Consider the following 25777-nt stretch of genomic DNA (forward strand, 5'->3'; position numbering starts at 1 on the left):
GTCTTGATAAGTACAGCTTTGTAATATAGCATGAAATCCATAATCATGAAGTCTCCCGTTTCTTTGTGTAGCATAGACATTTCAACACTACTTGCTCCTTAAATCCATGAACATTCAAGGTGTTTCCACTTCCTTGTGTCATCCTCAGTTTTTCTCACCATTTTTAGAGTCTTCAGAGTATAGATATTTTAACTCTTTAGGTATCCTATTATATTTGGTGCAATTGTAAACGGGATGGATAGTTTTTTTATTTTTCTTTCTGTTTCTTCATTATTGCTGTGTAGAAATGCAGCCGATTTCAGTATGTTGATACTGTATCTTGTGACTTTGCTGAATTTGTGTATCAGTTCTTGCAATATTTTGGTGGACTCTTGAGTTTTTTATATAGAGGGTCATGTCATCTGTGAAGAGGGAATGTTTGACTTCTTCTTTTCCAACTTGTATGCCTTTATTTTTTGTTGTTGTCTGTTTTTGAGGATAAGACTTCCACTGCTGTGTTAAGTAGAATGATGGGTGTGGACATCCCTCTTGTGTTCCTGACAGTAGAGGAAAAGGTTTTTTTTCCCCACTGAGGATATTAGCTGTGGGGTTTTCATGTACGGACTTTATGATGTTGAGGTGTGTTTCCTCTACCCCTTGTTGAGGGTTTTATCAAGAAAGGATGCTGTACTATGTCAATTTTTTTTTTGCATCCATTGAGAGGGTCATATCATTCGTATCCTTTCTCTGATTGATGGTATGTATTACATTGATGTATTTGTGACTATTGAACCACCCTTACAGCCAAGGAATAAATCCCACCTGGTCACGTTAAAGGATCCTTTTAATGTCTTTTTGGATGCAATTTGCAAGTATTTTCTTTCTTTTTTTATAACGTTTATTTATTTTTGAGACAGAGAGAGACAGAGCATGAATGGGGGAGGGTCAGAGAGAGGGAGACACAGAATCTGAAACAGGCTCCAGGCTCTGAGCTGTCAGCACAGAGCCTGACACGGGGCTCGAACTCACGGACCACAAGATTACGACCTGAGCCAAAGTTGGACGCTTAACCGACTGAGCCACCCAGGCGCCCCTGCATGTATTTTCTTGACAATTGTTGTATTCTTGCTCATTAGGGCTAGTGGCATGTAAGTCTCATTTTTAGTGGGGTTTAATCTGGTTGGAACCGTGATCATACTCATCTTATAGAATGAATTTGGAAGTTTTCTTTCCATTTCTATTATTTGGAACAGTTTGTGAAGACAGGAATATTCTATTCTACTTAAATAGAATATTTTACACTCTTCTTAAATATCTGGTAGAATTCGCCTGTGAACCTGTCGGGCCCTGGATTTTTGTGTGTCAGTAGATTTTTGATTAATGATTCAATTTCTTTGCTCATTATCAGTCTGTTCACGTTTTCTCTTTCTTCATTTTTTAGTTTAGGTAGTTTACATTATTCTGGGAATTTATCCATTTCTTCCAGATTGCCCAATTTGTTGGCATATAAATCTCCAAACTATTTTCTCATAGTTGTATTTCTGTGGTGTCAGTCGCGATGTCTCCTCTCAAATTCTGATTATATTTACTTTCGTCCCTTCTCTTTTGTTTTTGCCAAGTCTGCCCATGGGTTTATCATTTTTATTTCTTCTTACAAAAACCAACTTATAGTTTCATTCATCTGTTCTACTGTTTTTCTTTGTTTCTATATCATTTATTTCTGCTCTAATCTTTTTTGTTTACCTGTTCCTGCTGGCTTTAGGGTTCATTTGTTCTTTTTCTAGCTCCTTTAGTTGTAAAGTGGTTGTGTGTTTGAGACCTTTCTTCTTTCTTGAGTTTGGCCTGTACTGCTATATGTTTCACTCCTCCATCAACTTTGCTGCATCCAGATGGTTTGGAACTGGCATGTTTTCATTTTCATTTGCTTCCATGTATTTTTTATTGCTTCCGTAATTTCCTGAAAATCTCATTCCGCTTTTACTACAATGTTCTTTAACCTAATGTATTGGCAGTGTTGCTCAAATTTTTCTTGTGGTCGACTTCAAGTTTCATAGTGTTGTGGTTTGAAAATACGCATGGAATGATCTCAGTCTTTTTGTACTTGTAGAGGGCTGATTTGTGACATAGTATGTGATCTGTTCTGGAGAATGTTCCATGCACACTCAGAAAGAATGTGTATTTTGGTGCTTTAGGATGGAATATTGTGAATATATCTCTTAAGTCCATTCAGTCCATGTGTCTTTCAAAGCCATTGTTTCCTTATTGATTTTCAGCTTAGATTGTCTTTCCATTGTTGTAAGTGGAGTGTTAATGTTCTCTATTATTACTGTTGTCTATTATCAATGAGTTTCTTTATGTTTTTAATTGAGTTATATATTTCAGTGCTTACATTTTTGGGGTATAAATATTTAAAGCTTCAGATCTTCTTGTTGGATAGACCCCTTTATGATGATATACTGCCTTCCTGATCTCTTGTAACAAACTTTGGTTTGAAAACTAGTTAGTGTGATATGAGTGTGGTACTACAACTTTCTTTTGACGTCCGTTAGCATGATAAATTGTTCACCCTCCCCTCACTTTCAATCTACAGGTGTTTTAGGTTGAAAATGAGTCAATAGTGTGCAGTGTATAGAAGGATCTTGTATTTGTTTTTATCCATTCCGGTGTTCTATGTCTTTTGATTGGAGCATTTTGCCCATTTACATTCACAGTAATTATTGATAGATATAAACTTAGTGCCATAGTGTTACCTCCAAAGTCATTGTTTCTGGAGATTTTCTCTGTTTATTTCTAGTCTTTGTTACTTTTAGTCTTCCTTTCCCACTCAAAGAGTCCCCTTTAATTTCTCGCAGGGCTGATTTAGAGACCATGAACTCCTTTGGTTTTTGTTTGTCTGGGAAATTCTATCACTCCTTGTATCTGAATGACTGCCTAACTGGAGAAAGTATTCTTAGCTGCAAAATTTTCAATTGCGCATGTTGAGGATATGATGCCACTCCCTACTTGCATGAAGGTTTCTGTAGAGACATCTGCCATAGTTTTTTTTTTAATCTTCCCTTGTTAGTTAGCAACTTGTTTTGTGTTGATGCTTTTATGGTTTTTCTTTATCTGGATATTTTGCCATTTTCCTATGACATGTCTCAGTGTTGGCCTGCTTTTTATTTTATTTTTTATTTTAATGGGTGTTCTCTCTGCCTTCTAGATGTGGATGTCTGTTTCCTTCCCCAGCTTGTGGAAATTTTCACTATATTCACTCAGCTAAATTGTATCCCCTTTTTCTCCCTCTTATTCTTTTGGGACTCCTTTCAAAAGAATGTTATTACAGTTTATGGAGTTGCTGATTTCCCTAAGTGTATGTTTGTGATGCAATATTTTAATTTTCGTCTTCTTTCCAGCTTCATTTCCCCCATACTTTTATCTTCTATGTCCCCTCCTCATTCATCTGCTTCTTTCCGCCTTGAGGTCATTATATCCAATCAGTTTCACATCTCGGTTACAACATTTAAAATTTCATCCTGACTAGTTTTTAGGTCTCTTCTGTTTGCAGTAAGCATATCCTTCATGTCTCATATATTTTCCTCAAGCACAGCTAGCATCCTTATGATACTTTTTGAAAATCCTGTTTCATTATGAGAGTTTTTAGAAATTCTGTTTGAGCCACATTAGTTTATGTGTTTTAATTATATCCCTCACAATGACCTTTTATCGTTTTTTCTTTTAGGATGAGTTCCTCCATCATGTTGTTGTCTATGTCTCTGCCTTCTTAAATGTTTTAGAAAATCCTGTTATCTTTTCTGCTTCTAGGGTAGTATCTTTATCGAGAAGTGTTCACATACTGTCCAGGGCCTGACACTTCATGAAGCATTTGTTTTATGTTTCGTGGCACTGTGCTGTCGTGTTTTGGCTGCTCTGTCCCTCAGGAGAGTGCTCTGCAGATTTTCTCCTTGCCTCCAGTGGGGAGTGTTGGACCTTGTCCCCAGTGTTGTGAGTTTTAACTAGGTGAGTTTGGTCTGCTTGTTAAAAGAGGCTAATTCCTATCTCCCCTAGAGGTGAGGATATGCGTCACTGTATGATCAGCTGACTTGGTGCGTATGGGGGTTTACAATGGTCTTTGGAGCAAGGGGTGCAGTGGTGGTCTGGTTGCCAGGCACTCTTTCCTAGTAAGCAAGCACTTGATGGGGGCTGGAGTAGGTGGAGCTTGGTGTTAGTGGCTCAGCTTGCACTGGGGATGCTGTGCTGCTGAGTGAAATCTGTCCATGCTGATTGGTGGGAGGAAATATTGGCATCAGCTCCCTCTCTAGTCCCTGGAGTTGGAGTTCCCAGCCTCCCCTGTTCAGGAAGCTCTCACACAGAGAGAACACTTGTGGGTCCCAGGCTTCCATCAGAATTTCTTTCACCCTGTCTGCGTCCAAGCCATTGACACATCTGGTGGCACAGGGCTCTTATGTTTTATCTCAGGAGCTCTAGCTGGGTTTGAAAACTCCAAATTGTGTGAACTCAATATGACAGGGACCCCACTGATCCTCTGGGAAAGGGTCTTGATGTGCTGTGCCTGGAGCTGATTTACCCCAGATGGGCAGCTGCATCAATACTAGGGGCTTGGGTCTCCCTCTCTCTCTGACCCTCCCCCGTTCATGCTCTGTCTCTCTCTGTCTCAAAAATAAATAAATGTTAAAAAAAAAATACTAGGGGCTTGGAGTACATGGTGAAGAACAACCAGAAGGCAGCGTCCAGCTAGCTGCTCTCAGAAGAGGCTCCTCTGCTAATGATCAGGGAACTTTAATGGTGCCTGTCAGCTCTCCTGTCCTATGAGAGGCAATGCCCCGTCTCCCAAATGCACTCCACGAAGGGAATTGTCTCTCCCCATGACCCAGGGGATACTCAGACCACAGTTCCCCTTATGGGCCTCTGCCCTCCTCCACAGGAGCACTGCTGTGCCCACCAGACTCCGCCCCAATGATGGGATCGACTTTTAAATCTTCAGTCTTTGAGCTCCACGTTTACAGGAGGTTGACTTGTCATGATTAACTTTATAGGTTATCTTGACTGTGTCATGGGTGCCCAGATTCACCACTGTTTCTGTGGATGTCTGTGATGTGTTCCAGAAGAGATTGGCATTTCCATCCATGGTTTCTTTCTGCCTGGGCATCACCCATTCCATTAAGTTTGTGAATAGAATCTGATGCAGATGGAGGACGAATTCCCTCATTTTTACTTCCCATGTGCTTGTTTGAACTGGAATATTGGTCTCCTCTGGCCCTTTTTCTGAGAGTTACATCATCAGCTCTCCACGTTCTGAGACTAGACACTAGTCAGAATCAGACAAGAATTACATCACTGGTTTTCCTGGGTCTTCAGCTTGTGACAGTAGATCATGGGTCTTCTCAACATGTTTAGTTATGGAAACCAATGACCTTTGGGTTCTGTTCCTCAGGGGAATCTTGCCTAATACATGGAGATTGGTTGTCTCTCCTTTAGAGTAATTGAATAAAGCTGTAGCTCATTTAAAGTCCTGAGTAGCAAAGGGCTATGAAGAAAGTGTCACGTTGTTTGACTGGGACAAGGGCTGGGTGAGGATAAGGAGGAGCTGTGGGATCCTGTGGTCCTGGCTGCACAGGGAGCGCATCTGGGAATCCTGTAAAGGTGCAGCTGTTGTGCCTCAGGAAATCTGTAATTCACTCATGTTGAGGGACCAGAGTAACCAAGTGCAAACAACTGTGTCTTGTGCATGTTAGTCTAGTTTCCCTATGACAACCCAGTTGCTAATTCGGAGAGTTAATAGGTAAACACAGAATCATATAACCAGGGAGGCTCCCTGGGGAAACTGCTGTGTGGAGAGGAAGCCCCAGACCCTGACAGGAAACCTGCCTGTAACCTCCATCTGCACCTGCGCCCGGGAACACAAAGCAGAATTGTGCATAGTGTGCGCCCCCTGGTGGTGCTGATCCCCTCCTTCAGGGAGGTTTGTGTCTGGGCTCCCAGTGATGTCCCCTCACTGTGTCTTTCGCACAGTAATATGTGGCCGTGTCCTCGGTCTTGAGGTTGTTCATCTGCAGATACAGCGTGTTCTTGGCGTTGTCTCTGGAGATGGTGAATCGGCCCTTCACGGAGTCTGCGTAGTATGTGCTACCTGTACTACCAATTGCTGCGACCCACTGCAGCCCCTTCCCTGGAGCCTGGCGGACCCAGCTCATTCCATAGTTACTGAAGGTGAATCCAGAGGCCACACAGGTGAGTCTCAGGGACCCGCCAGGCTTCACCAGGTCTCCCCCAGACTCCACCAGCTGCACGTCACACTGGACACCTGCAGACACGAGACATGTTGGTCAGGAAACTGTCACACATCCACTCTTTCACTCATATCCACTCACAGACTCAGTGTCTCCCGTTCACCATGAATTACCTTTTAAAAGAGCAACCAGGAACACCCAGCCCAGCACAAACTCCATGGTGAGGTGTGTGTGTTCTGTGCTGATCACAGAATGGGAACACCTGGGACTCCTGGGGCTGGGGCTCGTCTCCCAGCTGCACGGTCTGGCTGGGTTGGTTTTATCAGCACAGAAAGGGCCCCATTTGCATGTCCTCTGACATATATATCAAGCTCCAGACTTAGATTTGATTGTGTAAAAGTGAATGACAGGGTTAGGGATGCACTTCTACATTAGTTTGTGTGGATGGCAGTGTGACAATATGAAGAATTCTTTTTTTTTTTCAGTTTTGGATTTTTACCTTTATTAATGGAGGCTTCGCATAATCTTTAAGAAACATTTACCTCAACAGCATGATCACGCAATATTTTCTCTTAAAATATTTTAATTTTTTTATTATTAATTAGTATTTATTTTTAGTTTTAAAAATTAACATCCAAATTAGTTAGCATATAGTGCAACAATGATTTCAGGAGTAGATTCCTTAGTGCCCCTTACCAGTTTAGCCCATCCCCCCTCCCACAACCCCTCCAGTAGCCCTCTGTTTGTTCTCCATATTTATGAGTCTCTTATGCTCTGTCCCCTCCATGTTTTCATGTTATTTTGGTTTCCCTTCCCTTATGTTCATCTGTTTTGTCTCTTAAAGTCCTCATATGAGTGAAGTCATATGAGTTTTGTCTTTCTCTGACTGACTCATTTCACTTCGCATAATACCCTCCAGTTCCATCCACATAGTTGCAAATGGCAAGATTTCACTCTTTTTGATTGCCAAGTAATACTCCACTGTATATGTTTACCCCTTCTTCTTTATCCATTCATCCATCGATGGACATTTGGCTCTTTCCATACTTTGGCTATTGTTGATAGTGCTGCTATAAACATGGGGGTGCATGTGTCCCTTTGAAACTGAACACCTGTGTCCTGTGGATAAATGCCTAGTGGTGCAATTGCTGGGTCATAGGGGAGTTCTATTTTTAGTTTTTTGAGGAATCTCCATACAGTTTTCCAGAGTGGCTGCACCAACTTGCATTGCCCCCAAAAATGCAAAAGAGATCCTCTCTCTGCATCCTCGCCAACGTCTGTTGTTGACTGAGTTGTTAAGGTAGCCATTCTGACAGGTGTCAGGTGGTATCTCATTAGGGTTTTGATTGGCATTTCCGTGATGATGAGTGATGTGGAGCATTTTTTCATGTGTCGGTTGGCCATCTGGATGTCTTCTTTGGAGAAGTGTCTATTCATGTCTTTTTCCCGTTTCTTCACTGGATTTTGTTTTGGGTGTTGAGTTTGATAAATTCTTTATAGATTTTGGATACTAACTCTTTATCTGAGATGTCATTTGCAAGTATCTTCTCCCATTCTGTCAGTTGAATTTTAGTTTTGCTGATTGTTGCTTTCACTGTGCAGAAACTTTTGATTTTGATGAGGTCCCAGTAGTTCATTTTTGCTTTTGTTTCCCTTGCCTCTGGGGACGTGTTGAGTAGGAAGTTGGTGTGGCCAAGATCAAAGATGTTTTTGCCTGCTTTCTGCTCGAGGATTTTGATGGCTTCCTGACTTACATTGAGGTCTTTCATCCATTTTGAATTTTATTTTTGTGTATGGTGTAAGAAAGTGGTCCTGGTTCATTCTTCTGCCTGTCGCTGTCCAGTTTTCCCAGCACCACCTGCTGAAGACACTGTCTTTATTCCATTGGATAGTCTTTCCTGCTTTGCGAAAGATTAGTTGGCCATACATTTGTGGGTCCATTTCTGGATTTCGTATTCTGTTCCATTGATCTGAGTGTCTGTTCTTGTTTTTTTTTTTTTATTGTTTTTGGCATTTATTTATTACTTTTCAGAGACAGAGACAGAGCATGAGCGGGGGAGTGTCAGAGAGAGAGGAAGACACAGAATTCCAAGCAGGCTTCAGGCTCTGAGCTGTCAGCACACAGCCTGATGTGGGACTCTAACTCACGAACTGCCAGATCGTGACCTGAGTCAAAGTCGGATGCGTAACAGACTGATCCACTCAGATGCCCCTGAGTGTCTGTTCTTGTGCCATTACCATACTGTCTTGATGATTACAGCTTTGAAGTACAGCTTGAAGTGTGGGATTGTGATGCCTCCTGCTTTGGTTTTGTTTTTCAAGATCGCCTTGGCTATTCGGGGTCTTTTCTGTTCCATACAAATTTTAGGATTATTTTTTCTAGCTCTGTGAAGAATGCTGGTGTCACTTTGATCGGGATTGCATTGAATATGTAGATTGATTTTGGTACTATTGGCATTTTAACAATATTTGTTCTTCCTATTCAGGAGCATGGAATCTTTTTCCATATTTTGTCTTCTTCAATTTCTTTTATAAGCTTTCTATAGTTTTCAGTGTAAAGATTTTTCACCTCTTTGGTTAGATTTATTCCTGGGTATTTTATGGTTTTTGTGCTACTGTAAATGGGATAGATTCCTTGATTTCTCTTTCTGTTGCTTCATTGTTGGTGTATAGGAATGCAACCGATTTCTCTGTGTTGATTGTGTATCCTGCCACTTTGCTGAATTCATGAATCAATTCTAGCAGTTTTTTGGTGGGGTCTTTTGGGTTTTCCATATAGAGTATCATGACATCTGTGAAGTGTGAAAGTTTGACCGCCTCCTGGCTGATTTGGATGCCTTTTATTTATTTGTGTTTTCTGATTGCAGAGGCTATGACTTCCAATACTATGTTGAATAAAAGTGGCGAGAGTGGACATCCCTGTCTTGTTCCTGACCTTAGGGAGAAAGCTCTTAGTTTTTCCCCATTGAGGATGATATTAGCATTGGGTCATTCACAGGTGGCTTTTATGATCTCGAGGTATGGTCCTTCTATCCCTACTTTCTTGAGGGTTTTTATCAAGAAAGGATGTTGTATTTTGTCAAATGCTTTCTCTGCATCTATGGAGAGGATCATATGGTTCCTGTCCTTTTATCAATGTTATGAATCACGTTAATTGTTTTACAGATATTGAGCCAGCCCTGCATCTCAGGTATAAATCCCACTTGGTCGTGGTGAATAATTTTTTAATGTATTATTGTTTCCGGTTGGATAATATCTTGTTGAGGATTTTTGCATCCATGTTCATCAGGGAAATTGGTGTATAGTTGTCTTTTTAAGTGTTGTCTCTGTCTGTTTTTGGAATCAAGGTAATGCTGGCTTCATAGAAAGAGCTGGGAAGTTTTCCTTCCATTTCTATTTTTTGGAACACCTTCAAGAGAATAGGTGTTAACTCTTCCTTAAATGTTTGGTAGAATTCCCCTGGAAAGCCATCCGGTCCTGGACTGTTGTCTTTTGGCAGATTTTTGATTACTAATTCGATTTCCTTACTGGTTAGGGGTCTGTTCAAATTTTCTATTTCTTCCTGTTTCAGTTTTGGTAGTGTATATGTTTCTTGGAATTTGTCCATTTCTTCCAGATTGCCCATTTTATTGGCATATAATTGCTCATAACTTTCTCTTATTACTGTTTTTATTTCTGTTGTGTTGGTTGTGATCTCTCCTCTGTCATTCTTGATTTTATTCATTTGGGTCCTTTCCTTTTTCTTTTTGATCAAACTGAATAGTGGTTTATCAATTTTGTTAATTCTTTCAAAGCACCAGCTTTTAGTTTCATTGATCTGTTCTACTGTGTTTTGGTTTCAATAGCACTAATTTCTGCTCTAATCTTTATTATTTCCTGCCTTCTGCTGGTTTTGGGTTTTATTTGCTGTTTTTTTTCCCAGCTCTTTAGTCATAAGGTTAGGTTGTGTATCTGAGATCTTTCTTCCTTCTTTAGGAAGGCCTGGATTGCTATATACTTTCCACTTATGACCGCCTTTGCTGCATCCTAGAGGTTATCATTGTGGTGTTATCATTTTCATTGACTTCCATATACTTTTTAATTTCTTCTTTAACTGCTTGGTTAGCCCATTCATTCTTTAGTAGGTTCTTCAGTCTCTAATTATTTGTTACCTTTCCAAATTTTTTTCCTGTGGTTGATTTTGAGTTCATGGCATTCTGGTCTGAAAATATACATGGTATGATCTCGATCTTTTTGTACTTACTTAGGGCTGATTTGTGTCCCAGTATATGGTCTATTCTGGAGAAAGCTCCATGTGCACTGGAGAGAATGCATATTCTGTTGCCTTAGGATGAAATGTTCTGAATATATTTGTTAAGTCCTTCTGGTCCAGTGTGTCATTGAAAGCCATTGTTTTCTTGTTGATTTTTTGATCAGGTGATGTGTTCATTATTGTGAGTGAGGTGTTGAAGTCTCCTACTATTATGGTATTCTTATAGGTGAGTTTCTTTATGTTTCTGATTAATTGATTTCTATATTTGGGTGCTCTCACAATTGGCGCATAAATGGTTATTCGTTAGGTCTTCTTGGTGGATAGACCCTTTGATTATGAATGATGTAATGCCATTCTGCATCTCTTGATGCAGTCTTTATTTTAAAGTCTAGATTGTCTGATATCAATATGGCTACTCCGGCTTTCTTTTGTTGAACATTAGCATGATAGATGGTTCTCCATCCCCTTATTTTCAATCTGGAGGCGTCTTTAGGTCTAAAGTGGGTCTCTTGTAAAAAGCGTATAGATGGATCTTGTTTTCTTCTCCATTCTGTTACCCTATGTCTTTTGATTGGGGCATTGAGTCCATTGACGTTTAGAGTGAGTACTGAAAGATATGAGTTTATTGCTATTATGATGCTTGTAGAGTTGGAGTTTATGGTGGTGTTCTTTGGTCTTTCTAATCTTTGTTGATTTTGGTATTTATTTGTTTATACAGATATATTTTCATCTTTTCTCCCCTCAGAGAGTCTCCCTTAAAATTTCTTGCAGGGCTGGTTTAGTGGTCACAAACTCATTTAATTTTTGTTTGTATCAGAATCTTTTCATGTGCCTTCTATTTTGAATGACATCCTTGCTGGATACAGAATTCTTGGCTGCATATTTTTCTGATTTAGCACACTGAATACATCCCGCCACTCCTTTGTGGCCTGCCAAGTTTCTGTGGATAGGTCTGCTAAACCTGATCTGTCTTCCCTTGTAAGTTATGGACTTTGTTTCCCTGTTGGTTTTATGATTCTCTCCTTGCCTGAGTACTTTGTCAATTTGACTATGATGTGCCTTGTTGATGGTCGGTTTTGGTGGAATCTAATTGGAGTCCTCCGTGTTTCCTGGATTTTGATGTCTGTGTCTTTGCCCAGGTTAGGAAAGTTTTCCGCTATGATTTGCTCACATAACCCTTCCGCCCCTATTTCTCTCTTCCACTTCTGGGACCCCTATGATTCTCATGTTGTTCCTTTTTAATGAGTCACTGATTTCTGTAATTCTTAAATCTTGCTCTTTTGCCTTAATCTCCTCTTTTTTTTCTGCTTCATTATTCTCTATAAGGTTGTCCTCTATAACACTGATTCTCTGTTCTGCCTCATCCATCTGTGCCAACGCTGCATCCATCTGTGATTGCAGCTCAGTTATAGCATTTTAAATTTCATTCTGGCTATTTTTTACTTCTTTTATCTCTGCAGAAAAGGATTCTAATCTATTTTTGACTGCAGCTAGTATTCTTATTATTGTGATTCTAAATTCTGGTTCAGAAATCTTGCTTATATCTGTGTTGGTTAAATCCCTGGCTGTCGTTTCTTTGTGGTCTTTCTTTTGGGGTGAATTCCTTCGTTTTGTCATTTTGAAGGGAGAAAAGGAATTAATGAGGTTGCAAAAGTGAAATAAAAAGATAAAATTACAAAAATATTAAAATTAAAAATTAAACACACGGAAGCAAATTGAATGGAATATGCTAGATCCTAGGTGTGTTTTGTTCTGGGTGTTGAAATTGGTTTGACAGAGAAAAATATGGGAGGGGGAGAAAAAAAAGGAAATAATTTGAGAATTTGAAAAAATGAATACACTGAAGTAGACTGAAATGAGATGATGGGAGTAAAATATAGTTTGAAAAAATATAAAGAAAAGTAAAGAATATAATAGAAAAAATAAAGAAAAATATTTTTAATAAAAATTAAAAATAAATGTGATTTTTTTCTTTTTCTGTATTGTAGAAAAAAGAGAGGAATCAAAAAAGAGAAAAAAGATAAAAAAAGTAAAAAAAGGAAATCATTTGAAAATTCAAAAAGTGAATACACCAGAGTAGACTAAAATAAAATGATGGAAGTAAAATAGAATTTGAGAAAATTTACATAAAAGCAATCAATATAGTAAAAAAATTAAAATATTTTTAATAGAAATTGAAAGTAAAATCAAGTTTTTCTCATTTTGCATTCCAGAAAAACTACAGAAACGAAGAAGAGAAAAAAAGAAAAAGAAAGAAAAAATAAAAAGGAAATTGTTTGGAAATTTGAAAACGAGAATACACTGACGTAGGGTAAAATAAAATGATGGAAGTAAAATAGAACTTTTACTAAAATTCAGAAATGTAAAAAATATAGTAATAAAAATTAAAGAAAATATTTTTAATAATAATTGATAATAAAAATAATTTTTTCTGTTTCTACATTCAAGAAAAAGAAAAGTGTAAAAGAGAGAAAGAAAAAAAAGAAAAATTGACTAGATGAATCGGCTAACAGATTGAAGTAGGACTGAAATTACTTCCTTATCCCCTAGATGTCAGTCTATGTAGCTCTTTATAGTCCATAAAGTAAGTGGCAGTGAGACTTGTATTCCTGAAGAGCCCTGTTGGCCCAGTTGGGCGGGGTTCAGTGTAATGGCTCTGCTGTCCACTAGATGGCGCTTTTAGGCTCCTGGGGTGGATTGTTGCGGTGCTTGTAGGTGCGAATGCACATGCGCGGGAGAAGTGAAAATGGCGCCACTCAGGTATCCAGTCTCTTCTCCTGGATCAGCAATCGGGCACCCATCCTCTGTCTTCAGCCCTTGTCCACTCCCTGCTCCTTCACTCTCCGTGACCAGGCCCCAGGCCGCACCTCTCTCCCAAGTTTTGTCACAGACGCGGCTGTTTTCCCCGGTCCCTTACGTCCAAAGGACCGCAGCTTTGACCTGTTCTGCCCCTCTGTGGGAGGGTCTCACCAAGCAATGTCCGAATGAGCAATGGCCGAGTATCAGCAGCACCTAGGAACGCTTGCTGGACCCTGTTGTTGTCAGTGCCCCGAGACTTTGGCCAGGTGCCAGCCCGCCCCAGAAAAAATTCGCAAGAGAGTGTAGCAGCAGCGTTTCATGGATTATGGAAAATCACAACACACGTCTGGCATCAGGCTTCACCCTAAACGACCTTGTTCCACCAGCAGCGAATGTGGCCGTTTCCCGGGGTCTGCTGGGACCAGAGGGCTTTGGCAGTCTCCTCCAAATGTCCTTCCAGCAGTGCAACTGCCTCTCCCGGTGTGGCCTGAGAACATCCCGGACCCCACTCTGTTCCTGGGATTCTCCCTTCCCACCAGAGCACCTCCAGGTATCGAGCTGTGGAGTTGCAGCCTTTGCACTCCCCTTGTTTACAGTCTTAGTGGAATTTACATACTCTCCTTTCTCCTTTCTCCCTTTTTAGTTGAGTCCCTGTGGCTGTTTCCAATTTTCCACTTTCTCTCCAACTGCTTTTGGGGAGGGGTGCTTTTCCTTTATTCTCCCCCACTCCCCAGTCTCCGTCCTCTCTCCGCCTGCAAAAGCACCTCCCTTCCTGCAGCTTCGTGCTCTCCAAGGTCCCCTCTCCACGCCATGTACTTGTTGAATTCTGTGGTTCAGGTTGTGCAGATTGTTGTGTTAATCCTCAATCAGTTTTCTAGGTGTGTAGGATGGTTTAGTGTTGGTCTGGCTGTATTTCATGGACGCGAGACACACAAAAGTCTTCCATGTTGTTCCGCCATCTTGTCTCCTCCCCCATTGACTGCCTGATTTTCATTTGAACATTTGAGGATATTATGTCACTCCCTTCTTTCCTGCAGGTTTCTGTGGACACTTCTGCCATAATCTTTTATCTTCCTGTATTCATTAGCAAACTCTTTTGTCTTCATGTTTATAGGTTTTTTTAATCTGTGTATTTTGTGAGTTTTACTATGTTATGTCTCAGAGTCAGCCTGCTTTTTTTTTTTTAATTTTAATGGGAGTTCTCTGTGACTCATAGATGTGGACGTCTGTTTCCTTCACCATTTAGTGGAAATTTTCCACTCTAATGCACTCAGACAAAACTTCTCCCCTTTTTCTCCCTCTCTTCTTCTTCTGGGACTCCTTTGAAAATAATTTTATTACACTTTATGGAGTTGCTGATTCCCTAAGTATACGTATGTGATGCAATGTTTTAATTTTCCTCTTCTTTCCTGCTTCATTTCTCACAAAATTTTATCTTCCATGTCATTTACTCATTCATCTGCTTCTTTCTGCCTTGAGTTCATTATATCCAATCAGGTTCACGTCTCGGTTACAGCATTTTAAAAATTTCAGCCTGACTGGGTTTTAGGTCTTTTCCATCTGTAGTCAGGGTATTCTCATGTCTTCTAGGCTTTCTCAAGCATAGCTAGTATCCTTATGATAGTTTTTAAAAGTTCAGTTTCCTTATGAGAGGTATTAAATTTTGTTTGAGGCTTATTATTTTTATGTGTTTTAATTATATCCCTGGCAATGTCCGTTATGGCTTTTTCTTTTGGCATGAATTCCTCCATCACTCTGTATGTCCATGTCTCCGCTTTTTTTTTTTTTAACATTTTATTTTTATTTTTGAGACAGAGACAGAGCATGAATGGGGGAGGGTCAGAGAGAGGGAAACACAGAATCTGAAACAGGCTCCAGGCTCTGAGCTGTTAGCACAGAGCCCGACGCGGGGCTCGAACTCACGGACCGCGAGATCATGACCTGAGCCGAAGTCGGCTGCTTAACTGACTGAGCCACCCAGGTGCCCCTCTCCGCTTTCTTAAGTGTTTTAGTAAAATCCTGTTATGTTTTCTGCTTCTAGAGTAGTGTCTTTTTTGAGAAATGTTTACATACTGCTGACAACCTGACATTCTGGAAGCATTTCTTGCATGTGCTGTGTGCACTGTGCTGTCATGTATTGGCTGCTCTGTCCCTCAGGTCAGTCCTCTGCAGAGTTCTCCTTGCCTCCAGGGGAGAGTTTTTCAACTTTGTCCATAGTGTTGTGAGTTTTAACTAGGTGAGTTTGGTCTCCTTATTAAAAGAGGCTAATTCCTATTTCCCCTAGAGGTGAAGCTATGCCTCACTCTATGGTCAGTAGACTTGGTGCCTGTGGGGGTATATGGTGGTCTTTGGAGGGAGGGGTGCAATGGTGGTCTGGGTTGTAGGCACTCTTTCCCTAGTAAGGAAGCACCTGAGGAAGGAAAGGTGGGTATGTCTTGGTGTCAGTGGCTCAGTATCTACTGGGGGGTGTTGTGCTGCTCACTGAATTCTGTCCATGATAATTGGTGGGAGGAAATATTGGCATCAGCTCCTTCTCTAGTCCCTGCAGTTGGAGTTTCCAGCCACCCCTGTTCAGGAAGCCCCCACATAGAACAATCTGTACTCATGGGTCCCAGGCTTCCTTCAGAACCTGGCCTTCACCCTGCCTTTGTCCAATCCATTGGCACACCTGGCAGCTCAGGGCTCTTCTGTTTTATCTCAGGAGCTCTAGCTGGGTGTGAGTACACCAAATTGTATGAACTCAATGTGACAGGGACCCACTGATCCTCTGGGACAGTGTCTTGCTGTGATGTGGTTGGAGCTGGTTATCCCAGAAGGGCAGTTGCATGAACACTAGGAGCTTGGAGTTCATGGTGAGGAAGAACAAGAAGGCAGCATTCAGTTAGCTTCTCTCAGCAGAGGCTCCTATGCTAATGACCAGGGCAGTGCAATGGTGCCTGTCAGCTCTCCTGCCCCATGAGGGGCAATGCCCTGTCTCCCAAATGCACTCCAAGAAGGTAACTGTCTCACCCGATATGACCCAGGGGATCCTCAAACCGCAGCAGTCCCTATGGACCTCGGGGCTCCTTCTCCACAGGAGCACTGCTATACCACCAGGGTCCACCCCAGCGATGGCATGGAGTTGTAAATCTTCAGTTTTTGAACTCGACATTTACAGCAGGCTGACTTGTCATGATTACGTTTATGTGTCATCTTCACTGCGTCATGGGTGTCCAGATTCACGACTGTTTCTGTGTATGTCTGTGATGAGTTTCCAGAAGAGATTGGCATTTCCATCCATGGTTTCTTTCTGCCTGGGCATCACCCATTCCATCATAGTTCTGAGTAGAATCCACTGCAGAGGGAGGAAGAATTCCCTCATTTTTACTTCCCATGTGCTTGTTTGAACTGGAATAATTGGCATTGGTCTCCTCCTGCCCTTGTTCTTAGAGTTACATCATAGGCTCTGCAGGTTCTGAGACTACACACTAGTTCAGAATCAGGCGAGAATTATACCACAGGTTTTCCTGGCTCCCCAACTTGTGACAGTAGATCATGGGACTTCTCCACATATTTTGTCATGGAAACCAATGTGCCTTGGGTTCTGTTGCTCGAGGGAATCCTGACTAATACATGGAGATGATTTATCTCTTGTTTAGAGGAATTGAATAAAGCTGTAGCTCATTTAAAGTCCTGAGTAGCAAAGTGTCATGAAGGAAGTGTCACGTTGTTTGATTGGGACAAGGGCTGGGTGAAGATAATGGGGAGCTGTGGGAGCTTGTGGTCCTGGCTGCACAGGGAGTGCATCTGGGACTCATGTAAATGTTCAGCTGTTGTGCCTCAGGAAATCTGTAATTCACTCATGTTGAGGGACAGGAGTAAGGAATGCAAACAACTGTGTCTTTGTGCATTTTAGGGTAGTTTTCCTAGGAAAACAATGATCTAATTCACACAGGTTATGGTAAACACAGAATCCTGTGTCCAGAGAGGCTCCCTGGAGAAACTGCTGTGTGGACAGGAAGCCCCAGACCCTGAGAGGAAACCTGCCTGTAACCTCCATCTTCACCTGCTCCTGGCAACACAAAGCAGAATTGTGCATAGTGTGCGCCCCCCGGTGGTGCTGATCGCCTCCTGCAGGGAGGTTTGTGTCTGGGCTCCCAGCGAGGTCCCCTCGCCCTGTCTCTTGCATAGTAATATGTGGCCTTGTCCTCGGCCTGCAGCTTGTTCATTTGCAGATACAGCGTGTTCTTGGAGTTGTCTCTGGAGATGGGGAATCGGCCCTTTACCGAGTCTGTGTAGTATGTGCTACTTCCATCACTATAAATGCTTGCGACCCACTGCAGCCCCTTCCCTGGAGCCTGGCGAACCCAGCTCATTCCATAGCTACTGAAGGTGAATCCAGAGGCCACACAGGTGAGTCTCAGGGACCCGCCAGGCTTCACCAGGTCTCCCCCAGACTCCACCAGCTGCACGTCACACTGGACACCTGCAGACACAAGACATCTTGGTCAGGAAACTGTCACACATCCACTGTCTCACTCATATCCACTCACAGACTCAGTGTCTCCCATTCACCATGAATTACCTTTTAAAAGGGCAACCAGGAACACCCAGCCCAGCACAAACTCCATGGTGAGGTGTCTGTTCTGTCCTGACCAGAGAATGGGAACACCTGGGACTCCCGAGGCTGGGGCTCCTCTCCCAGCTGCAGAGTCTGGGATGGGCTGGTTTTATCAGCACAGAGAGGACCCCATTTGCATGTGCTCTGACATATACAAGCTCCAGTCTTAGATGTGATTCTTTAAAAGTGAACAACAGTGTTAGGGACGCACTTGTAGTTTAGTTTGTGTAGATGGTGCTGTGACAATTTGAATAATTGTATTCAGTGAGTACAGGTGTATTTGCAGTCCTGTGTGCATTTTTACAGGTCTTTCAACAACATAGAACATTTTCACTCTACAAGTATTTAATATACTTTTTGAAGTTTAACCCAAAATACTTCATTCTCTGCCATTTTCACTTGTATAATTTTGTTATTTATTTTGCATGTATTTTCATGCTGGTGTGTAGAATCACAGGTGGTTTATTTTTATTTATTTTCTTTGTTCATTTTGCATCCTGCTCTTTTCCTCATTTAAAAAAAACTGGTTCTAATATTTTTTGTGGAATCTCTAGGGTTTTGTTATGTTTAAGATCAATGTCACCTGCAAACAAGTAGTTTTCCTTCTTCCTTACTGATTTAAATGTCTTTTATTTTTTTTATTCCATATTTTTTTTCTGGTTACATCTTCCAGTTGTAGGAGAAGAAAGCTTTTCCCTTTTTTCTTCTGGGATTTAGCCAGTGTAAGGATTCAATTGACATAAGACATATCTACAGGAGAGAATAAATTTCATTTTGTAAGTGCATGGCCTTCCTAATGACATGACACCCAGAGAAAGGACAAAGCAGGTGGCACTTGTGTCTTTCAGACAACAAAACATTGGATTTGGCAAGAGTTAAGTTTGGGGTATTATGTTAGTCACCAAGTAAGTAGGTTTGTTTGCATAGCCTTCTTGTCCCTGTATTGTTTATTGTGGTGCTAAAGATGGTTCTTCCCTCTTGGTACACGGGAGGGAGATTTATATCCTGCTGTCAAGGGATGATGGAGAGTCTGAGTGTACTTGGGCTCTGTCTCAAGTGACTTTCACCCAAATAAGCAGTGTGACAAGATGACATAGTTTGAGGTGGCATATGTATTCTTCACGTTATCATGGGGAACACTTATGTTAGGGGTGACCATCATTGCCTGGCTCCTGATATGACAGGAAAGCCTTCTGCATTTTACCGTTCAATATGCTGTCAGGTGTGGGCTTTTCATAGTGGCCATGATCATGTGGAGGTAATTTCCTTCAGTTCCTTTTTAATTGGGTTCTTTTTAAATGATGAACATGTGTTGATTTTTGTCTAATGTTTTTTTGAATCAATTAATGATGGCTTTGATTCACTCATTCCCTTTGTTAATGGAGGATATCACATTTATGCATTTGTGTATGTTAAAGGATCCTTGCATCCCTGGAGTGAATCCCACTGGATTATGTTGTATGATCCTCTCAATGTTCTGTTGAATTCAGTATGCTCAGATTTTGTGAAGGAATTTTGCATGTATGTTCATTTGAGATAGTGACCTGTAGTTTCCCTTCTGGTGGTGTCTTTCTTTGGTTTTGGTGTGAAAACAATGCTGTCCTCACAAATTTCATTTGGGAGTGCTGTTTTTTTTTATCAGTGTTCTGTAATAGTTTGAGAAATATTGGCATTAATTCCTCTTTAAATACTTAGTAGAAGTTTTAATAAAGCCATGGACTCCTAGGCAGATTTTTTGGAGGGTGAGGTTTTAGATAGAGAAATGTTATTAATTTTTCTTTTGTTCATTTTGTATTTTTCCATGATACAGTCTTGGTGGCCTACATTATGGCATAAAATGTGTAATTTGTTCCTGGTGATCTAATTGTTGGCCTATAAATACCTAAGTTTTTCTTTAATGATCCTTTTCATGTCTTTATTTCAGTTTTGTCTCCATTTTCAATTCTGATTGCATTTGTTTGAGTCTTCCTTATTTCCCCAGGCTACGTATTTGTTTCAAATTTTACATACTTTTCCAAATACAAATTTTTATGTAATTGATTTGTTTTCTGTATTTGTGATAGTCTCTATTTTCTGTCTGCTTTATGTTTTTATGGTATTTTCATGTTTATCTTGTTATGTCAATAAAAATGCCAATGAGTTTTTTAAGGAATCTGAAAAATATACAATTCATATGAAAGCACACAACACATGGAAGCAACAAAACAATCATGACGTCGAGAGAACCTGGAGACATCACACTTCTCTCTTTCTAAAGATATTGCAGAGGTACATTAACCACAACAGTGTGCTGCTTGCATCAAATGAGACATTTAGGCCAGTGGAGCTCATTACGGAGCCCAGAAGTAGAAGTTTGCAGATGCAGTGAGCAAATCCTCCACGAGATTTCCAACAATGCACAGTGGGGGGAGGATAGTGTCTCCTAAACATGGTGTTGACTAGGGGCTCCTGTGTGGCTCCGTAAGTTAAGCGTCCCACTTCCACTCAGGTCATGATCTCACGGTTTGTGGGTTCGAGCCTCACATCAGGCTCCTGCTGACAGCTCGGGGCCTGGATTCTGTTTCTGCCTCTATCTCTGTGCCTCCCTACTCATGATCTGTCTCTCTCCCTCAAAAACAAAGTAAAAATTAAAAAACAGTATTGATATATACATGCAAAATAATAACATTTGGCCATAATCTTGCTTCATACATATACGTCGACAGAAAAAAATCTTAAAATGGATGAAGGATTAAGAAGAACACTTGAACCTAAATGCCTTCAAAGAAAACATGAAAGATAAATATGACATTCACTTGAGAATGGTTGATTTGATATAAAAGCAAAGTCACAGAGAACAAAGAAGGCAAGGGGGACTACATCATACTAGAAAAGGAGCAAGCAAATATTTGCAGAGCTAGAAGGCAGTCTATGGGAGGGTAGACATTACAATAAAAAATATCGAAAAGGAGTAATATCCAAAATGCAGGAGAGACAATAAGGTGTTCTCATTTCCCTGCCATCAGACCACACCTCAAGCTTCCCCCTTTCCCTATTGGAGACCCACCTCCATTCAAAGTGCTCCTCAGAGGATGAGTCTTAAAGATGTGCCCACTGGTGTCTGGGCCTCACATGCACAAGAGGATGGATTGCCCCCAGTGCAGAGCCTGTGCTCAGGGGGCCTGAGAAAGGAACTGCCCCCACCCATCAGTAGCCAGATGCCCTGTCTTGCAGCAGAGGGAGGACCTGACCCTGTAATAGACTCTGTTACCGCAGGATGTTCTTGCTTTACCTCCTCACCGTGTAACACCCCGATCTTGTGAGTAAAGAAAGAACAGAATTTGATTCAGATGGAAATCAAAGCTACTGATTTGTACAATGTAGGAACCATAAAGTCTTTTGTCATCTATTACACCCCCCACCATCTTTTGTCCCTAACTGGGCTGCTGCTCATGCCTCAATTCCTGGTGATGAAGATGCATTCCTGGGATGAACATCTGCTCAACTTTCTTGTCAATGCCATTGCACTCTGATTCACAAGTTCTCTTTTCATGTATGCTTGGGGAAGGCAACTAAGTTGGGCTCAATAGTACTCCAAGTTCTTGAAGCCAACTTACATTCTGTGACTTCACCCAAGGCTGCACTCTTGTTTCGTATGTCTGTGACTTGTCACTCTATTACCAAAGGAGTCAGAGAGCCCTTGCAGACTCCCCCACCCTCCTAAAGCACCAGCCGGTCAGGGCCATACACCCTCCTGTCTTCTTAATGTCCATGGTTGCAAACAGCTACTGCCAATGAGGACTATGTCACAGTGCTTCGAAAATCACCACAAAGTGTCTTGTCAGTTTTTCACATCCCTCTCACCTGTACAAAAATGCAGTTGCATAAGCTTCTAAGGAAACCTGGCTACTGCTTCCCAAGGACCCCTAACTTCACTGCCTTTGTCTCTGTGATCCCCTCACCCCTACCTGATGCTGCCACAGATTTCTTTTCGTGGCTTTCAGAGTCATTAACCTATTTTAAAGTGTTAATATTAGCTCTGTGCACACCCCAAACTCTCAACTGTATATCAACAACATGTTTCACCTTTCATTCCATGGAAATGGAGTGGCTGCAGGTATCCTGTGACAACCTGTGCCTCTCGGATATGTCCTATAACTTTCTTCCCATGAAAATTAGACCTTGGGCCATCAGGCCCCACTGCATGCTTGGGGTCTGGATACATTAGGATCCCCACTCACCTCTGTATTCCTCTCTGACAAGTTTGTAATTTCCAGGCCCACCACCTACCTACCAGCAGGCCACTGACCAACCCCTCCATCATCTTGTGTCATGTTAACAGTTTAAGTTGGGCTATCCCACTCCCCTCCCTAAAAAGGGAGACCCAGGACACCTGGGTGGCTCAGTTGGTGGGAATCCTACATCAGCTCAGGTCATGATTTCGTGGTTTGTGAGTTTGAGCCCTGCATCGGGCTCTGTGCTGTCAGCTGAGAGCCTGGAGCCTGCTTCAGATTCTGTGTCCCCCTCTCTCTCTGCTCCTCCCAACTCACACTCTTTCTCTCAAAAATAAATAAACATTAAAAACATTTAAAAGGGGAGACCCTACTTCATTCCACACGATTGCCCTCAGCTACAGGAATGGTTTCCGGGACATCTGGTGGTCAACCCTGAGTTCTATTTAAAAAAAAATTTTTTTTTTCTTTAACATTTATTTCTTATTGAGAGACAGAGAGACACAGAGCGTGAGCAGGGGAGGGGTAGAGAGAGGGGGAGACATAGAATCTGAAGTAGGCTCCAGGCTCTGAGCTGTCAGTCCAGAGCCCGATGTGGGGCTTGAACTCACAAACTGCGAGATCATGACCTGAGCTGAGGTCCATAGCTTAACCAACTGAGCCACCCAGGTGCCCCTCCCTGACTTCTATTTTGTGACAGCTTCTGTATGTGGGGAAACATAGGAACCACTCAGGCCAGTTTCCCTACTAGAAGTACTCCAGGCGTCGTCTCTGCCTGCTGTAAAATCAGTCTAAGCCACTGCGCTCCCAGGTTTTCCCAAGCTTGCACATCTGCAAAGGGAAAGACCGCCACTATTCACAGCCATTCCAGACATGCCCTGGAGTCTTCAGGGCTGTTGGCACCCTCTGGAAATCCCATAGGTCCTAACCGTCATGAGTACCAGAGGACAGAGGACATTTTGCCAGCAGGCCTATAATTGCTGCCCTATTATACGCAACTGATCTTTCTGCTAAAATTGCTAACAGTCACTCTCCAGCCCAAACCGTGAGGAGACTGTCACTATCTCTCCAGCGACTGACAGAGCTCACAAGGCTGTCAAATACACAGCCAAGATCAGAGGCCCCTGTCCTTTCCTTCACTTTAGAAGCCTGCCTTTTTCCTTGACTTGGACTACTGTTTATCATGTAAGTTCCTCACAATGGGAAAAGACAGGTGGACAGATAATGATCAGATGGGGTGTACATCGGGGTTGAGTGGGCCTCCTGAGACCCCTTTCTTCTCTCCTTTGGTCTTGCACCAACCCCATCAGATGGGATAATTAAGAAACTGAGAGACAGCGGGTTCTTCCCAGGCATCCACTAAACCTCTGACTAAATTATTTCCCAGGGTACTACTTGTAAATCTCTCCAAGTTTTGTGTAATATCAGCAGGCCCCAGGGAGTCCCTCTAGCCCCTCCCTGCCCACTGGGGCTCTCCAGATGGATTTGACAAATTGGCTTCCTGTTTGGTTAATGGCTGCTTGTTTGGTGGATGGACTGATGCTGTCTGACTGGACAGGCCATTGCCACGACTGTGGTGAAGAATGGAATGCCTGAAATGGTTCCTGGATTCGCCATTCCATTACGGATTTAGCCAGACCAAGGAACTCACTCCAGCACATAGACAAACTACGTACTTGCAAAGATTGGGGGTGATAATTAGAATTTCATACCCCACATCATCCTTAATCATCACAGAAGAGGACGATGAGGATATGTGGATTAGGGGAACAGATACGAAACATGAAAAACTAGACACAAAATTCCTTCAGGAAAAATCCGCCTAGAAACTGGCCTGGAACATCCAGAATCATTGTCCTTGGCCCTTAATGAGATTGGGAATGCTCCAAACATCAGGCAGTGACTGACCCCCTTTGCAAAGTATTTTAGAAAGGAATCCTTAACCCCTTCTCTACTGATTGAGTGAACTTTATGATAACTGATATGACCAAGTTGATGCCATGCATAGCCATGTCCAAGAACTAACAGGCGCACTTGGGTCATATCATCCACAGACAATAAGAACATGGCCTCTGCCACTGACTAGCCTTGCCACCCTTTGTACAGAATATGGGACACTCATCAGGTCTTCAGAGAGCACCCAGTGCCACCTCGCTGAGAAGGACCTTATGACGGACTGCTAACCGACTACACTGCCATCAGAATTAGGGAAAGATTCTTCTGGATTCACGCAAGCTGCACAAAATAGTTCCAGATCACCATTGTCAAGACCGTGTATGACCATCCCCATGATGACCATTGGTAAGGATTCCCAGAGCGAATTCCCAGGCTCCGGAAGCACATGGCATCACATAGTAGGTCACGGATCAAAAAACTGCATTTCCACCTAGTTTCATTTTCCGGCTCTTTCCTGTCAGGAAAGAAAAAAACCTTTTTAAAATGGAGGCTACCCGGGGCGCCTGGGTGGCGCAGTCGGTTAAGCGTCCGACTTCAGCCAGGTCACGATCTCGCGGTCCGTGAGTTCGAGCCCCGCGTCAGGCTCTGGGCTGATGGCTCGGAGCCTGGAGCCTGTTTCCGATTCTGTGTCTCCCTCTCTCTCTGCCCCTCCCCCGTTCATGCTCTGTCTCTCTCTGTCCCAAAAATGAATAAAAAACGTTGAAGAAAATAAAATTTAAAAAAAAAAAAATGGAGGCTACCCTTTCCCCACTATTAAAAGACCGACTACATTTCCTGCTCTCCCTCTGAACCTCTATGACTGTCTGTCTTCAGACTGCATCTGCCCCATTCACCTGTGTAGTTATCTCAGCAGGTCAGACACAGACCCTTACAGCAGTTTTCCAAGTCCCGTCTACAGTAAATAATCAGTCTGATTGTCAATCGTTTTGACATCAGGATAGCAAGTAAGCCCCCAAAGTCGTGTTATTTCCTGCCAATGCAAGCAGGTGAATGCACCATGTGGATGGACAAATGGAAGGGTGTAGTATCCACAACCAGAACGACAATGTCACTCTGCCTTTCCTTCCACTGCATTGATTGGGACCACAACTTTGATGGAGGCTTCAGGATGGTCCTTTGCTCAGGTGAAGTATTGGGAGAGAATACTTCCCTTTGTATGAAGACAGTCATGGTGCTGGGTTCTCTCTCTTGGTGACATAGCAAGGCAATCTGGTGCCAGGTGGTCACAAGGTGCTCCAGCATAACCCCCATGGCACAAACACTTTCCAGATCCCAAAATGTTTCATTGGCACTCAGACTACCTGTGCATCAAGTGGCATAGCTCAGCCACTTCCAGGTAAGGCTTCCTAACAGCACAAGTCATATGAGAGTAGACCGAAAATCTGGAGTAGCTCAGTCAGGTGACAAAACCCACCTTATAGCTGCTGAAGGACTGCAGGCCTCCCATGTCTCACAAACTTTCAGGAATGCATGATAATTGACCAGTGACAGTGACCCTCAATTGCCCAGACCAGTGGGAACTCATGACAGGCTCTACATGAGCTGGTCAGCCTAACATCTTGGCACTCTTTGGCCTGTTAGGAATTCCCAAGGCAGCAGGGTAGAGATGCACAGGTTGAGAGCAGACTGTGGCTGGGACTCCTTGGTCATCGATGCTGAATGGGACATACTGGCTAGCTCAGTCATGACAGAGTCTCCCCTGTAGCCCTTGAGATACCCTCAACTGCCTAGACAGTCTTGGGAATGTGAG

The 25777-nt window shown here is 42.3% G+C and overlaps 1 pseudogene; it reads right to left on the reverse strand.

Moving 5' to 3' along the window:
• Nucleotides 1-16344: 16344 nt before the first annotated feature.
• On the reverse strand, nt 16345-17870 carry LOC132675643 (immunoglobulin heavy variable 3-23 pseudogene; annotated as a pseudogene).
• Between the last annotated feature and the right edge of the window lie 7907 nt (nt 17871-25777).

This window comes from Panthera onca, chromosome B3, assembly GCF_046562875.1.
Source record: "Panthera onca isolate mPanOnc1 chromosome B3, mPanOnc1 haplotype 2, whole genome shotgun sequence".
In the NCBI taxonomy this organism is placed as follows: Eukaryota; Metazoa; Chordata; class Mammalia; order Carnivora; family Felidae; genus Panthera; species Panthera onca.